This window comes from Schistocerca nitens, chromosome 1 (assembly GCF_023898315.1).
Source record: "Schistocerca nitens isolate TAMUIC-IGC-003100 chromosome 1, iqSchNite1.1, whole genome shotgun sequence".
Taxonomy (NCBI): domain Eukaryota; kingdom Metazoa; phylum Arthropoda; class Insecta; order Orthoptera; family Acrididae; genus Schistocerca; species Schistocerca nitens.
In genome coordinates, this window is record NC_064614.1 from 789,544,445 (window position 1) to 789,559,707 (window position 15,263).

Below are 15,263 nucleotides of genomic sequence, written 5' to 3' on the forward strand. Positions count from 1 at the left end.
GAGTGTCAAAAATTTAGTGTAATCACATAGGGATTGTACTCTATCAAATCAAAAGATATTCATTTTTACAGAAATCTTAGTCCTTGGATGTGTACATGCACATTAGTATCACTCGACATTCACTATGAAACGTGTCCCAAAGTTTTAATTGTCACCATGATGATACACGTTGGCAGTAGGCTTTATCACACACGTCTTTACAAGCATTTCATAGGTCCTGCTCTGTTTCTGATTGCATTTGATCAGTTATGTAATGAAACAATGGAGGCAGTATGTGTGTTTAATATAAATTTATTACATTTTATGCCCTTTTTGCTAGTTATGTAGTATGCTAGTTTTAGGCATTATGATTTCATGGAAGTTACTACATGGGGATTGTGTCTAGGCAAAATGCGAAATTGCTGTCAAAAATTTCTTGTGAAATGATGGCTGCTTGAAAAGTGTGCTCAAAGTAAAATCATTCTATAAAAGAATTGTTTATTTTTTGGAAAGTTATTGTTTTCATTGCTAGCTTTGTCAATTTTGTGAGGAATTTCTTTCCTGCTTATTTGAAAGGTGTAATACTTTTGTGGAAAAGTGTCTCAAAAATGTATAAAACATTTATCCTTTGACTGCTGTTAATGAGTTTACTCGTTGTGCTGCCTGCCTCTCCCTAGCTGATAACAAGTTTAGTTGCAGCTGCTGCATTTCCCCTGAGCGCTGTTGATGAGTTAAGTTACACCTGTTTGCCAGTCCCTGAGAGCTGGTGACGAGTATAGATGTGCTGCTACTCGAGTGCTGATGAAGAGATAAGTCCCACAATGGACTTCCCACCCCGTGTCTCGGTAGCCTTTTGCAGATCTGGCCGCTAGATTGTTGTCTGATTCTCTGTCTGTTGTGAGTTTAGTTCAGGGGCGGGCAGGAATCCTGCACCTGTGCAGTGCACTTGCACATGTGCAGTTAACAGGTGTTCAGCATACACACGGGCAAGCTGGCCAGCCGCTTCTCTCCTCTCCCCACCATACTGTCTCTCCGCTCCTTCCTCTGTAATGCATTTTGTTTCCTAGCTTGCTTTATTGAATGAAGGAATAAAGTTAGTAGGAGTGCTTGAAAGAAATCATGGTTTGAAAGAGTACCTATTACCTATGATAAGTTTTATTTAATTATCACATGTGGAGTTTACAATATGTTTAAAGTCTGGAACAAAATTTCTACATACAAACGCAAACAGTTATGTAAATTTTCATCACTTATGTTTGCTCTTAACTCAGACTTATTAAATTTCATAACAGGAAAAAAATCTCTCACAAACATATGTCGAGTCAAACATTGACATTATCTTCGTGGCTTCACGATGGAGACGAGGAAACTCTTGCTGTGGAAAGTCGTGATAAAAGTCTCTTACACGTCTTGCCAAAAGGAACTTGTCTCTGACGAGAATTACACTGTAGATCTATTAATTCCATTTGCAAATTGGTATGAATATCATCCACAGAAACAGCAAATGGTCTCGAGAACCATTCAAAAGCTTGGCATAAATGTGACATGTGCCCAAACCGCTTGAGAAATTCCTCTTTTAGTGCGCTAAGTGCGGAAACATATTCTTTGCAATTCTGTTCTCACACGCAGTAGACAGAGTAGGGAAATGCACTGCGTTTCCTGACGAGAGCTGTTGTTCCCACGGCTCAGGCTTGCACCTTTCCAGCCATTTCACAAATTAGCTGATTTTCTCTTTGCAAACATGTGTTCAATGCATTCACGTGTCCAGTAATGTCCACTAAAAATGCAAGGTCAGCAACCCACTCTGGATCTTCTAACTTGGGGTCGTACCTTCCTTTGTCCTTTAAAAACTGATTTATTGGCATTCTCAGCTCAAAAAATCTTTTGAGTACATTACCGCAGCTAAGCCAGCGGACTTCACTGTGGTATGGTATGTCACTGTACTCTTCCCCAATTTCAGCTAAATATGTGTGAAACTGTGTATGTGTAAGCCCATGGGATCTCAAATAATTAACTGCCCAAATAACCACTTGCATGACGTCTCCCAGTATTGCTGCTTTTGCACAGAGTACTTCTTGGTGCAAAATGCAGTGGATGCTGTACAAAGATCCTTCTGTATGCTGTAGCTTTTTTCTTAGTAATCCAACAAATACCATTTGTTCCCCTCTCATTTTAGGTGCTCTCTCTGTTGTCACTGACACCAAACGTTCCCAGTTCAAGCCGGCTGAGTAGACAGCTTTTTCAATGCCTTTTAGGTGTCCCTGCCGGTGGTTGTGCTTTTTAAAGATATCATATCTAACACAGCTTCTGTTACGTGCAGAGCAGTGTCCACGCCACAGACATAAATCACTGATTGCGCAATGTCTGAAATATCTGTGGACTCGTCAAGTGCAATGGAAAATGAAATAAACTCCTGCACTGCATTCCTTAATTGACGGTAAACGCCACCCGCCATGACACACAAACGACGACTTACAGTCCGCCGAGAAAGAGTGCTAGCTCGAAACTGATTTGCATTCAGTGGACAAAGTAAATCAGCAGCGTCACTGATGTCCACCTATATAAACTCGCATTCAGCAAATGGTTTTCCAGCTCTCGCTATATTAAGTGCAGTCTTATAACTTGCACGTACCGCTATACTATCATTGTTGTCATCCTGAAAAATTGAAAACAGTGCTCCATAAAATGTTAAATCAGTTAGATGAGAGACATGACGAAAGTCGCAGATCTCTCATAACAGCAGCAACTTAACATCAGATTCATCTAGTATCGCCAGATTGCTCTTAAGCTCTGTCAATTTCCCCATCTGCTCAGAATCCTACAATAAATTGTACTCGTCCTTGTCCTTGTGAAATTTATTATAATGGCGTTCAATATGAAACTTCAGCTGACAAGTGAGAATACTGCCACATATTAAACATTTCGAATTTTCACGTTTTTGCACGAAGAAAACACGATTCTCCTATTCCTTTTTAAAAGATAGCAATTCTCCACTTCTCTGTTTCCTTGATTCACTCTGCATTTTCTGGTTCTTGAAATACAATGTTCACTACGTAGTGGTCACTTCGCATCATCGTCTGCAGCTTAGCCCGGTACGACACTGCTGCAATCTGCTGGCTGTCGCCACTGCCCCGGTCGACGATTGCGCGTGAGCAGCACATGTGCAGCACTGTGGTGCGTTCATGAGCCGCGTGCAACGTTTGCCCATCCCTGGTTTAGGTTCATCAGAATGTACATCAGTGTTCTTGTAGTCCTGTATCTTACTGAGGAAACGGCATGACGATGTGGGTGCCCTGGGGAAGAAATCGTGTAGATTCTTAAAAGGAGTGACAATGAGGACAAACTACATCATTTTGGTGAAAGTGATGGCTGTTCCGCAGAATCTGAGAGCTGTAGTAATAAATCATCCAAGTCAGCAGGGGTGTTAGTGCTTATATTTAACAAAAGACATTAGTTGTTTTGAATCTGAAGAATTAGAAGGTGATCGTGAAATCCCTATGAAGAAATCGCATCTTACCAATAAATTTGATGGGAAAGAAAATGATTTTCAGCCAGTTAATAATTATTTGATGACATACTATTGGGTCGTGTGTCAAATAGGGAATGAGCCGAGTATTCTGTCAGTTTTCATGTTATTCCTTATAGAAGAACTATTGAACCATATAGTTGACAAAAAAATTGGTTTTATTTATTCACCAAGGAGAATAATCCAGAATCAGTGCATTCTCGAATATCAAAGTGGAAAGATACTGGATGTGAAGAAATGTTTTGTTTGATGGGTGTGTGTCTTCTGATGCCTTGCATGAGGAAACTGAAAATTAGCGAATACTGGACCAGATATGTTTTCCTAAATACTCCAGTTTTTAGTGAACGTATGTCAAGAGATCGCTTTTCATTACTTATGAGAATGTTACATTTCATTGACAACTCTACTAATATTGGAGGGACAGATTATTGAAAATTAAGAACATTGTCAAGAAAGTTTGTACAGATTTCCGTTGTGCATTGAATCCACATCAGAAACTCTGCATTAATGAAAGTTTGTTGTTATTCAAAGGACGCTTGTTGTTTAGACAATTCATTCCATTGAAATGGAGTAGATTCAGAATAAAAACATTTGTGTTACACGATTGTAAGACTGGCAAGGTCTTAGATTTCATTTTTCATTCAGTGACCTCAACAGGAACTGAATTCCACAATTTGGGGAAAAGTGGTAACATAGTGGGAACACTTATAAAGCCCTATTTAGAATGTGGACATTGGTACTGAAGCCCAGACTTATTTTCCTGACTTCACAGTAGTGGAAGAACGCATGTGATACTGTCTGCAAGAACAGACACCAAACATGCTGAAACTTCAGAAGAAACTGAAAAGAGGAGATATAGAATTTATGTGTACTAATACAATGTTTGCTAAAAAGCGACAAAAGGGAAGTGTGGGTGATGAACTCATGTAACACCACAAAAATGGTCGACATGGGAAAGACTGATAGAAATATTGAGAGGAAATTAAGAAATCACAAAGCATTGTAAATTATAACTTGAACATGGGAGCAGTTGACTGTTCTGATATGTTGCTTAGCTCTGGCAGATGTACAGGGAAAACAATGGAGTGGTACAAGAAGTTTTCTTTTCAGGTTCTTGATCTGTGTGTTGTAAATGCTTGTGTCCTACACAAGTAATTAACACGTAAAATGTTGATAGCAGAGTTTCATCTGTTGCTGGTAAAGGAACTTACTGAAACATAGGCATCAGAGCACAGAAAAGCTGGCTGGCAGGGGTAGGTGTTCTGATGATAACCTGTAAAGTTTGTAGGTAAGGAATTTTCCAAACATTATAACAAGTGAGCATTCCAAGAGACGCAAGGTAACACATAAATGCAATGTTTTCTAGAAACAGAAAATGCGCCGAGAAAGCAGGTTTGAATGTAAAACTTGCAACGTGCCACTGTGGGTTGTACCCTGTTTTAAAACTAACACACAAAAACTAATTACTAATTGCAACACAGAACAAATACAGCGGTGCTCTCAGAAAAAAACATCGAAAATGAAAAAATTATAAAAAAGTAAAAACAAAATAAAAATATTTTTTTAACTTTGCCATTGCTGGCGCAATGCCCGGAGCAAAAAGGAGGATGGAAAATATATTCACACAGTGTAAAAGGAACTCCTAAACTTACAGTGCATGACTTTGAATCTGCTCTACAAAGGAATTTAATGTCCTAACAACAAGACATACTTCACAGCTTTCAAATGTTGGAAAATCTGTTGAGAACTTAAGTGCAACAATTAAAAGTACAGTACAAGAAAAAAGATCTCTTGCAGATATTCAATCATTTGCAGTGATTCCAAATTATAAAGCACTGATTGCCATCTGCAAAGGACAGCTGCATCTGTACATATATTTACAATCAGGCACGGCCAAGAACGCGGCACATGTGCATGCACACGTGCTGAGCTTTCACACGCATGCAGATCGCTCCCTTCTGATGTCACACGTCCCCCACTACCACACCAGCTGACTACGAACACGCCCCATGCGACAGTGCATTCGCGTAAAGAATACCACCGTGCTAGCATGTGGCTTAGTTTCATATTACGACATTTGATAATATTAAGCTCTGTACAACACATTGTGTTGAGCAATACTGAATCTGTGTGTGCTGTTGGTAAACCTACAGAAAAATAACAATAACGCTGGTTTGAAACTGCATTTCACCAACAATATCGTGCTTCTCACATTGTCACTCGTAAAATTCTTACAACATTTAAGCTGAGATATAGAAAAGGACGTAAAAGTAGTCTACAGCATGCAGTATGATGTGGAATAAGTGATTCCAACTACATGTGAAACAAGCAAATTTTATTATCTGGAACTACTTACAGAATTTGCAATAACTATAATTCTCAACAAAACATATGACAAATACAACCATTAATTTAATTATTTTTGGTTCGCTGTAGACATAATAAAGTTCATATCCGGCACAAACTGACGGCACACGGATAAACGTAGACAGTTTCTCGTATTTTCGTCACTCAGATTGCCACGTAATCGTGACTTATTTGGTTTCATAATCGAAAAAAACCTTTCGCACACGTATGTCGATCCAAACATTGATATAACTTTTGCAGCCTCATTGTGGAGACAGGGAAACTCTTCCCGAGGAAAACCTTCGTAAAAAAATTTGTCCTTTAAACGGGAATTACACTGCAGATCGATCAATTCCATTTGCAAATGCCCTGGGGCACTTTCAGCTGAAACGGCAAAGGGTCTAGAAAATAATTCAAGAACAGATGTCAGACTGACAGTGTCCTGAAAATGTTTACAAAATTGTGCCTGTAGTTCCTCCAACACAGAAACGAATTCATCAGAAGTTGCGTTTTCTCTTACTTTAGAGAGCGTAGGGAAATGGGCGGTATTCTTTGTCATGAGTTGTTCCTTCCACAATGAGAGTTTCTTATATTAAATGCATCCACTTTTTTCATCAGATCAGAAATAAGCTCCTTCTCACCTTGCAAAGTCTTGTTGAGAGCATTCAAGTGTGCAGTCAGATCAACTGAAAAGGCGAGGTCTGCAATCCATTTTGGGTCTTCTAATTTTGACTCTGCCTTTCCTTTTTCCTTCAGGAGCTCAACAATAGCGAGTCTTAAATTGAAAAATCTCTCGAGGCATGACCCTCGATTTAACTAACGTATTTCTCAGTGGTAAATAACATCTCCGTACTCTTCGTTCAGTTTCATGAGAAACTGTTGAAACTGATGGTGTACTAAGCCATGCAACTTCAAAAAATTTACTATGGTGACTACCAACTTCATCACGTGCTCCAAATTTGCATATTTAGCACAAAGACCTTCTTGGTGTACAAAACAATGATTCCGTACTAATCTTACGTCGATTGTCCTAGTGTTTTACGCAACAATGCTACAAGCCTATTTTGAGCCCTCGAATTGCTGGCACTCCATCCGTGGTGACTGAAACTAACATTTTCCAGTTCAGGTCAATGGCTTCAACTGCCTCTTCCAACTGCTTTTAGTAAGTCGGTACCCCTCGTTGTGTCTTTCATTGGTACTAAATCTAACAGTTCTTCCGTCACGTGCAAATTTGTGTCGACTCCACGAACATAAATCGCTAGTTGTGCTGTGTCCAAAATGTTGGTCGACTCGTCCAAAGCAATCAAGAATGCAATAAACTTGCAGGCACTATCAATTAACTGCCTGTAGACATCCGCTATTGTCTGTCTAGAAAGACTAATTTCACTAAACTTCTTTACTTCCAGTGGCGTGAAGAGTTCCGCCACCTCAACAATACACTCCTTGATGAAATCACCATCACTGAAAGGCTTATTTGCTCTTGCAATTTTGAGCACTATTTTGTAGCTTTCTCTTAAAGACAGGTTCGGTTGCAGGCTAAAAAAAAAAAGGGAAACAAAAATTGAGTGAACTCTAAATTCGAATTCTAACGACAAATATGTATGAATACAAACATCAGAAACACAAATATTGTAAGGGGGTACTCACGTTCGGTCCGTCTCGCTGCATAACACTACGTCTTCTTAATTCCGCCAACTTGTTTGATCTATCAGCCCCAACTAAATCATGAAGTTCTTTGTGTGTGGTGTTATAATGCCGTTCTATTGCAAATTTGCGGTGCCCGGCGAGTATGCGACTCCATAATAGATGTTGAGAATTTTCATCTTCTCTTCGAAAAAATATTGCAATTCCCATTCAGCTCTGAAGGCTCGTGGTTCAAAAATGGCTCTGAGCACTGTGGGACTTAACATCTGAGGTCATCAGTCCCCTGGAACTTAGAACTACTTAAACCTAACTAACCTAAGGACATCACACACATCCATGCCCGAAGCGGGATTCGAACCTGCAACCGTAGCGGTCACGCGGTTCCAGACTGTAGCGCCTATAACCGCTCGGCCACACCGGCAGGCAAGGCTCGTGGTGTTGTCACTACCCCGCCTCTTTGTGAGTGTGTGTTCCATTGCAACAACCACTGTACAGTACTTATAAACTTCCTACGAATCGCTAACAAATAGTGAGGAATAAACATGGCTGCCACTACGAATCGACTAACGCAACCTACGCCGGATGAAAAGATGTCGCATCGCACAGCTAGTCTAATGTCGCGCCGTGCCGAGCAGTGCTGCGAAAGACCGAGGAAAGCCAAGTAGTAACATGCTGAGGAAATTTATGTGAAATGTATTCCAGATTTTCTCTCGGTTCTGCCACTAATGCTGCTGAGTCGGGAGGCCGGTAAAAGGAGCCAGTTATTAACCTAGCTCGGTTGTTGAGTATAACCCCCACCCATAATAATTCACAGGAAGTATCCACTTCTATTTCATTACAGGATAAACTACTACTAACAGCGATAAACACACCACCACCAGTTGCATGCAATCCGTCCTTTCTAAACACCATCTGTGCCTTTGTAAAAATTGCGGCAGAATTTATCTCTGGCTTCAGCCAGCTTTCCGTACCTATAACGATTTCAGCTTCGGTACTTTCTATCAGCGCTTGAAGTTCTGGTACTTTACCAACGCAGCTTCGACAGTTTACAATTACAGTACCGATTGCTGCTTGATCCCTGCATGTCCTGACTTTGCCCCACACCCTTTGAGGCTGTTGCCCTTTCTGTATTTGCCTGAGGCCATCTAACCTAAAAAACCGCCCAGTCCATGCCACACAAGCCCTGCTACCCGTGTAGCCGCTTGCTGGGTGTAGTGGACTCCTTACCTATCCAGCGGAACCTGAAACCCCACCACCGTATGGCGCAAGTCAAGGAATCTGCAGCCCACAAGGCCGCAGAACCGTCTCAGCCTCTGATTCAGACCCTCCACTTGGCTCTGTACCAAAGGTCCGCAGTCAATCCTGTCGACGATGCTGCAGGTGGTGAGCTCTGCTTTCATCTCGCTAGCGAGACTGGCAGTCTTCACCAAATCAGATAGCCGCCGGAAGCCAGAGAGGATTTCCCTGTACCCTTCATGGCATCCGGAAGGACCCTTTCCGTATCTGGAATGACTCCCCCTGAAATCACTTTCTAAATTCAATAAACTTTGGCATTACAGCACTGTAGTCAAACCTAAATGTCTTTATGGAGCAGTAACTTTAGTTTTAAATAGAATGAGGAATAATGAAGAAATTCAAAAGAAAGAAAGAATTATTATGAAAATATTTGGCACCAAAATTACCCATGTAGAAACTTATAGATTGAGAAGTAATAAGGAAGTAGAATAACACACACTTCCATGGTGATGTGAGAGAATGAAGACTTAAATTTTATAAGCATATTAAAAGAATGCCACGCACTAGATTGACAAAACAAATAGTAGAATTCTAAGAGAAGTAATGCTAAAATTGAGCCAATTTAATGGATTGCTATGGTTAACGAAGATCTTAAATTAACCAGTATAACTCAGGCAGACATTAGATAGAAAAACAAAAGATATTTGCTAGGAAAGTTGGTCAGAGGGCAATTAGAAAACGGTCTGGGTCACTGTGGCCCATTGAAAGAAAGAGGCTTCATTCTGAAAGGATGAAACAAATTTTGATGCATAGGATGGCCAACCATCGAAAGTGGTCCTATTGGGCCCATATGTGAATAATATAAAGGTTTTGAATCTTAAAATCACCATATCGCAAAAGTACTTGACTTAGAGAGACAAAATTTGTACCATTTTGTTAAGTTTCTTGTAAGCTGTAAAAGTATGTGCTAATTGGCGATACTCGTTGTTGTGGTCGTCCTTCTGAAGACTGTTTTGATGCAGCTGTCCATGCTATTCTGTCCTGTGCAAGTATCTTCATCTCTAAATTACTACTACAGCGTACATTCTTGTGAATTTGTTTATTGTATTCATCTCTTGGTCTTCCTCTACCAATTTCACCCCTCCACACTTCCCTCCCATTACTGATCCTTTGGTGTCTCAAGATGTGTCCTATTAACTGAGCCCTTCTTCTAGTTAGGATTTTTTTTATTTTATTTTTATTTTTTGTCCTTCCCCCTCCTCCTCAGTTCTATTCAGCACCTCCTCATTAGTTACTTGATCTAACTGTCTAATCTTCAGCTTTGTTCTGTAGCACCACATTTCAAAAGCTTCTATTCTGCTCTTGTCTAAGCTGCTTATTGCCCCATGGTTCCCTTCCATACTGGGCTACACCTCGTACAAATAACTACAGAAAAGTGTTTTCTAACACTAAAATCTATAATGAAAATTAATAAATTTCGTTTCTTCAGAAATGCTTTTCTTGTCATTGCAAGTCTACATTTTATATCCTCTTCACTTTTTCCATCAGTTATTTTGCAGCCAAAATTCTACTTGTTTCCACCTTGTCCTAATTTAATTCCCTCAGCATCGCCTTATTTAATTCGACTAAATTCCATTTTCCTTGTTTTGCTTTTGTTGATGTTAGTCTTACATCCTCATTGAAAGACACTGCCCATTCCGTTCAACTACTCTTCTCTGTCCTTTACTTTCTCTGGCAGAATTAAAATGTCATTGGCAGACATCAAAGTTTTTATTTTGTCTCACTGAACTTTAACTCCTTCTCCAAATTTTTCTTTCTTTTCCTTTACTGCTTGCGTAATGTAGGGCCTGAATAACATTGAGGTAGGCTACAACCCTGTCTCACTCCCCTCTCAACCACAGCTTCCCTTTCACACCCCTCAACTCTTGTAACAGGCGTCTGGTTTCTGTACTAGTGCACTCCCTGTATTTTATCTCTGCTACCTTCAGAATTTCGAAGAGTGTGTTGCTGTCAACATTGTCAGAAGTTTTGGCTAAAGTTACATACTGCACTAAAAAAAGGCTATGAATAATTTACATAATTATACCCTCATTTTATAACTGCATTAATACTAACCAACATTATTAATTAGACAGTGATGTAGCTGTTATTTCAGAGTATGTTATTTAATTAATTTTTTACTTATCTTCAACAAGAAAGATGTTATAATGATCCTCTAGCAATCTTATTGCTTATTAGAGTGTAGGATTATATATATTGCAGCTTTCTTTCGAATGATATAACCTAGTTCTCCCAAGTAGTAATGACAGATTATTGATGTAACACCACATTCTTTTTCAATATAATGTGAGGTTTTTCACACATCTTCATCTGATAGTCTATGTGCTCTTCCAGCGGCAGTTATGGGGACTTAATTTACAAAGTGTGAAGTTTTTTATTGCAGTCAGTTTATCTGCTTTTCATGGTAATGAAAAAAGTTGATTCTGCAAGGAAGTATAAATAAAACATTTACTTCTCTGTTTTCATCTCTTGATAGTACACAAGCCATCAATTGTTTGTTTCCATAGGCATAGGTAACAAGTCCTGTAAACTGTTCAAAAGCATGTAGCATCTGGACCCACTTGAGTTTTATTAACATAAAAATTCTTAAAACTCACAATTTTTGCTTTACCTTTCGTTTTGGTGATAGGAATTAAATGGTACATGTCCATTGCTTTCCTCATAAAAATGACTGATGGCGTGTATGCTTTCCTCCATTTGGGTCATGGTGTGCTTCCACAACTTTAATATGAATGTTAAGAAAAACATTTAACCTTTTATATGCATTTATTGAGCTATTGGTTTCATTCTATTCAGAAAGTAGATCACATTCTTTATTTTTTTAAAGAATAGGGGAAAAAATATTGTATGCATTTGAAAGAGATGCTTAAATACTACTATTCAGCATAGTCTCCACACAAATTTGGGCACTTAGTGGTGAACAAGCTTTTAATTTCCATTGTTAAATTCTACCACCTGAGAGACTTAGACCAGTTAGTCACTTTCTCGCAGTTCCGCGTAACTGTCAAAAATACTGCGTTGTGAGCCAGGTCGTCTTTGTTGGAAATATATGGTAGTCACTTGGTGCAAGATATGCACTATACAGCAGATAAGGAAACAGGTCCCACTTGAAAGCAACAAGTAATTTTCGAGCGCAATTTGCAGTGTTTGTTCGAGTGTTCTCCTGCAAAAATAAAATTTTGAGCTCAACTCTCCTCTACACGTATTCTGAATTGCTCTTTCCCAGTGTTTGACAATACCTCGCATAGTTTATTGGTGCGTTGGGTTCAGGAAAATTCATGGACACACTTTACCTGTTGCAAAACAGTCACTGTCTGTCTGCAAGTGGTTTCTTGGTTTTATAGGCGGCTTGGTGTACCCCACTTCATAGACTGTAATTTAGTCTCACAATTCACGTGTTTGACCCAAGAGTCATCTCCATTAAGATTCAGTGGAATGATGAGTTACCATGTTTTTTGTAAGAATTCAAAAATATCAGTGATGCAGTCAGGTGCTGGCCCTTATGCTTTTCTGTAAAGATTTTTTTGGTACTCTTCTAGCACAAAATTTGAAATAACGTAGCTTCTGTGCAATGATTTGCTGCATCAAAATTCATGAAATTTTTTGGAAAACTAAACAAGAGCGCTGTCATTAAGATTCCGCAGTTTTCTTGAATCTTCTTATTGACTTTTGTGACCAATTCATCAGTCACAATGCTTGGTCATCTACTTCCTTCTTCATTGTGAACATTAGTTCAGCCACTTTTAAACCTAATGCACCATTGTTGCACTCCACCTTCAGTGATTACATTGTTTCCATGCACTTTATACAATTGCCGAAAATTTCCATCAGTTTATGGGTTTTGCCAATAAAAACCTCATTCCTACCGCATTTCACAACTCGTGGGATTTTCAGTTGTGGCATACATTCAAAACTTTTATTAGATAACAGAAAAAAATGTGAATGTCACACTAGCATAGCTGGATGCTGATTGAATGGACAAATCCTAAGACAATGATATGACCAAGCTAGCCCCACCCATTATTGCTGCAGGCAAAAAGGTAATATACTTTCTGGATAGACCTTGTGTATTAACATCATCTTGTGACGTCAGTGCCTTGTACAAGTACAATATTTCACATAGTTTGTTGTTATTGGTATTTGTCATATTCCAACATATGCCTTTCAGCATTTTATTGCCTAATTAAACATTTTTAAATCATGACATTGGTACTTTTCTGGCACTTTATCTCCTGAGCACGTGCGTCACATGTGCCTGGCACTTTATCTCCTGAGCACGTGTTAAACGTGCAAACAAAAACCTGGTCCTCTTTCCCTCACCAGTGCTTTGCTAACTTTATCTCCACAGTTCATTTCTACTAAAATGAATTACTGTCAATATAATTGTATGTTTTTCTTCATATATATATATATATATTTCCTGACGAAGAACGGTGGGTTGCGAAAGCTTGAATTGTGTGTGTGTGTGTGTGTGTGTGTGTGTGTGTGTGTGTGTGTGTGTGTGTGTGTTAGTGTCTCTATCAACATACCAACACTTTCGTATCGCAAGTTACATCATCTTTGTTTTTAGATATATTTTTTCCACGTGGAATGTTTCCCTCTATTTTTTTATATATATAATCAGGGTGTATACGACCCGGGACAACCTGGAGATCCGTGAAAAGCCCGGGAATTTTTACATCCAGGAGAAAACCGGGAAAAACCCGGGAGTTTTTTAGAATTCCCGGAATTTTTCAGTGTTCTAGTTTTCTGTTAAATTTTTGTAATTTTGACTTGTAAGAACCGATACTCTAACAAAGGGTATTACTGTATCCCACTACTGCAGAACAACACTTCAACAATAAAACATAAATGAGAGGAAAAAAAAAGAAAATAACTTGAATTGCAAAGTAAATGTGCCATATACCTCGACACAGTGCTCATGCAAGCGTCTGCCCACAGCAAAATGTGTCAAAGGCTTTAGGAAGACTATGCAATGCTTCATAACAACAAATTGCCTCCGATGAGTGTGAAGTCACAACTGTTGACATTAGATTCGCTTTAGCAGTTACGAACGGGCTCATGCGCATGCGCAGTTGAGTCGTGTTTGGGCAGTAGATTCTCCCGCTTCTGGCTGTAGGAATGTGGCTGTTGGCTGTGCAAGCAGCTAGATGCTACCGGGGAAAGAGGGCGCGAAATTCATATTCTTGAGGAAAAAAGCTTGTTTCACAAAGCGCTTAGCATCCAGTGCACATTGGTCTATCGATTATTCATATGATTTTGAAATGCATCCCTTTTGGTTTTTGAACAAATTTTCAGTTGATTTCTGAATGAATCATAAGTTGATTTTTGAATGCGTTTATAGTGTACGTGATGTCTCTGTCAGGAGAAACCTCGTCGCATGTAGAAATAAACTGTACGCAGGCGAAAGGGGACGGGGCTATACCAGCTGAGCGGAGTAAAGCTGAACGGATTATTGCCAATCGCCGTCTGATTGTGTGGTTGAGTGGGTTTGCGAATGATCAGCATCGTTATAATTACTAGCGAAATCCAGAAATTGACTATCGGAATGGAAATAAATGACTAACAGGAATAACAGGTGAGAAAGATTACGTATTATCTTGTCGGCGTATCCAAGAAAATGAAATTTTGACAAATTTTTGGCCAGATCGCTACACTAGTAAGGACCAGTTGTACAGGCCCTGGCCAGCAGCCGCTTAAGTTCTATTCTACAAGTAACGCGGAAAATGCGTTGTACGGACGTGTAACAGTGCCTAACCGGAGAATAATCACGGTATAACTAGATTGTTAGAACGAGGAAGGAGAAGTAACAGGGACATCACACACAGTATGGAATAATAAGATGATTCCAAATCGTAACATTACTTTTCAATCTCATGCTTGAGAAACTGGTGCGTGTGAATGAAATGTGAAACGATTTCCTAACATAAAGCTTTTTGCTCGTAGTAGGCCTAATAGGCATTTGACATTGGTACTTAGTGAATTATATTCTGTCGTGTTATAAAAATGACCATTTGTGCCAATACAGTCTCGTTTATTTGGTGTGCGTTACAAAATTGCTGCAATATTAGAAAGGCCTATTTTGTTTTATCTAGCAGACGATGACAAAACTGACGTAATCAGATTGAGAAACCAAATCAGCCTTTAGTATTATTTGTATCAACAGCTTTTTCAGTATTAGATAATGACATTTCGATTTTTCATGTAGAGAAAAGTTTGACGAACTTTGATGAGGTAATAGATCCTTTCGCTGAAAGGAAAGCAAGCCATGTAAAGCTGTAGCAAGATTAGAGAGAAAAAATGCTAGGAGCTAAGGATTGAAGAAATGTGTACTTTCTTGCTTGTCTCTTGTCTTTATTGGTTTTATGTATCCTATATTTAATTTTATATCACACAAAACAGCAAGTTATTAGCTAATAGGCAATAAAGAGTGCAAATTTCTGAAGAGTTCTTGTTCTCCGGATTACGAATA

At 39.1% G+C, this 15,263-nt stretch overlaps 1 protein-coding gene across 2 annotated transcripts in view; it reads left to right on the forward strand.

Moving 5' to 3' along the window:
* LOC126262160 (cleavage and polyadenylation specificity factor subunit 5) overlaps nucleotides 1-15,263 on the forward strand; it is a 111,451-nt gene that overhangs the window by 2,209 nt on the left and 93,979 nt on the right. The gene's annotated exons all lie outside the window — the stretch shown is intronic.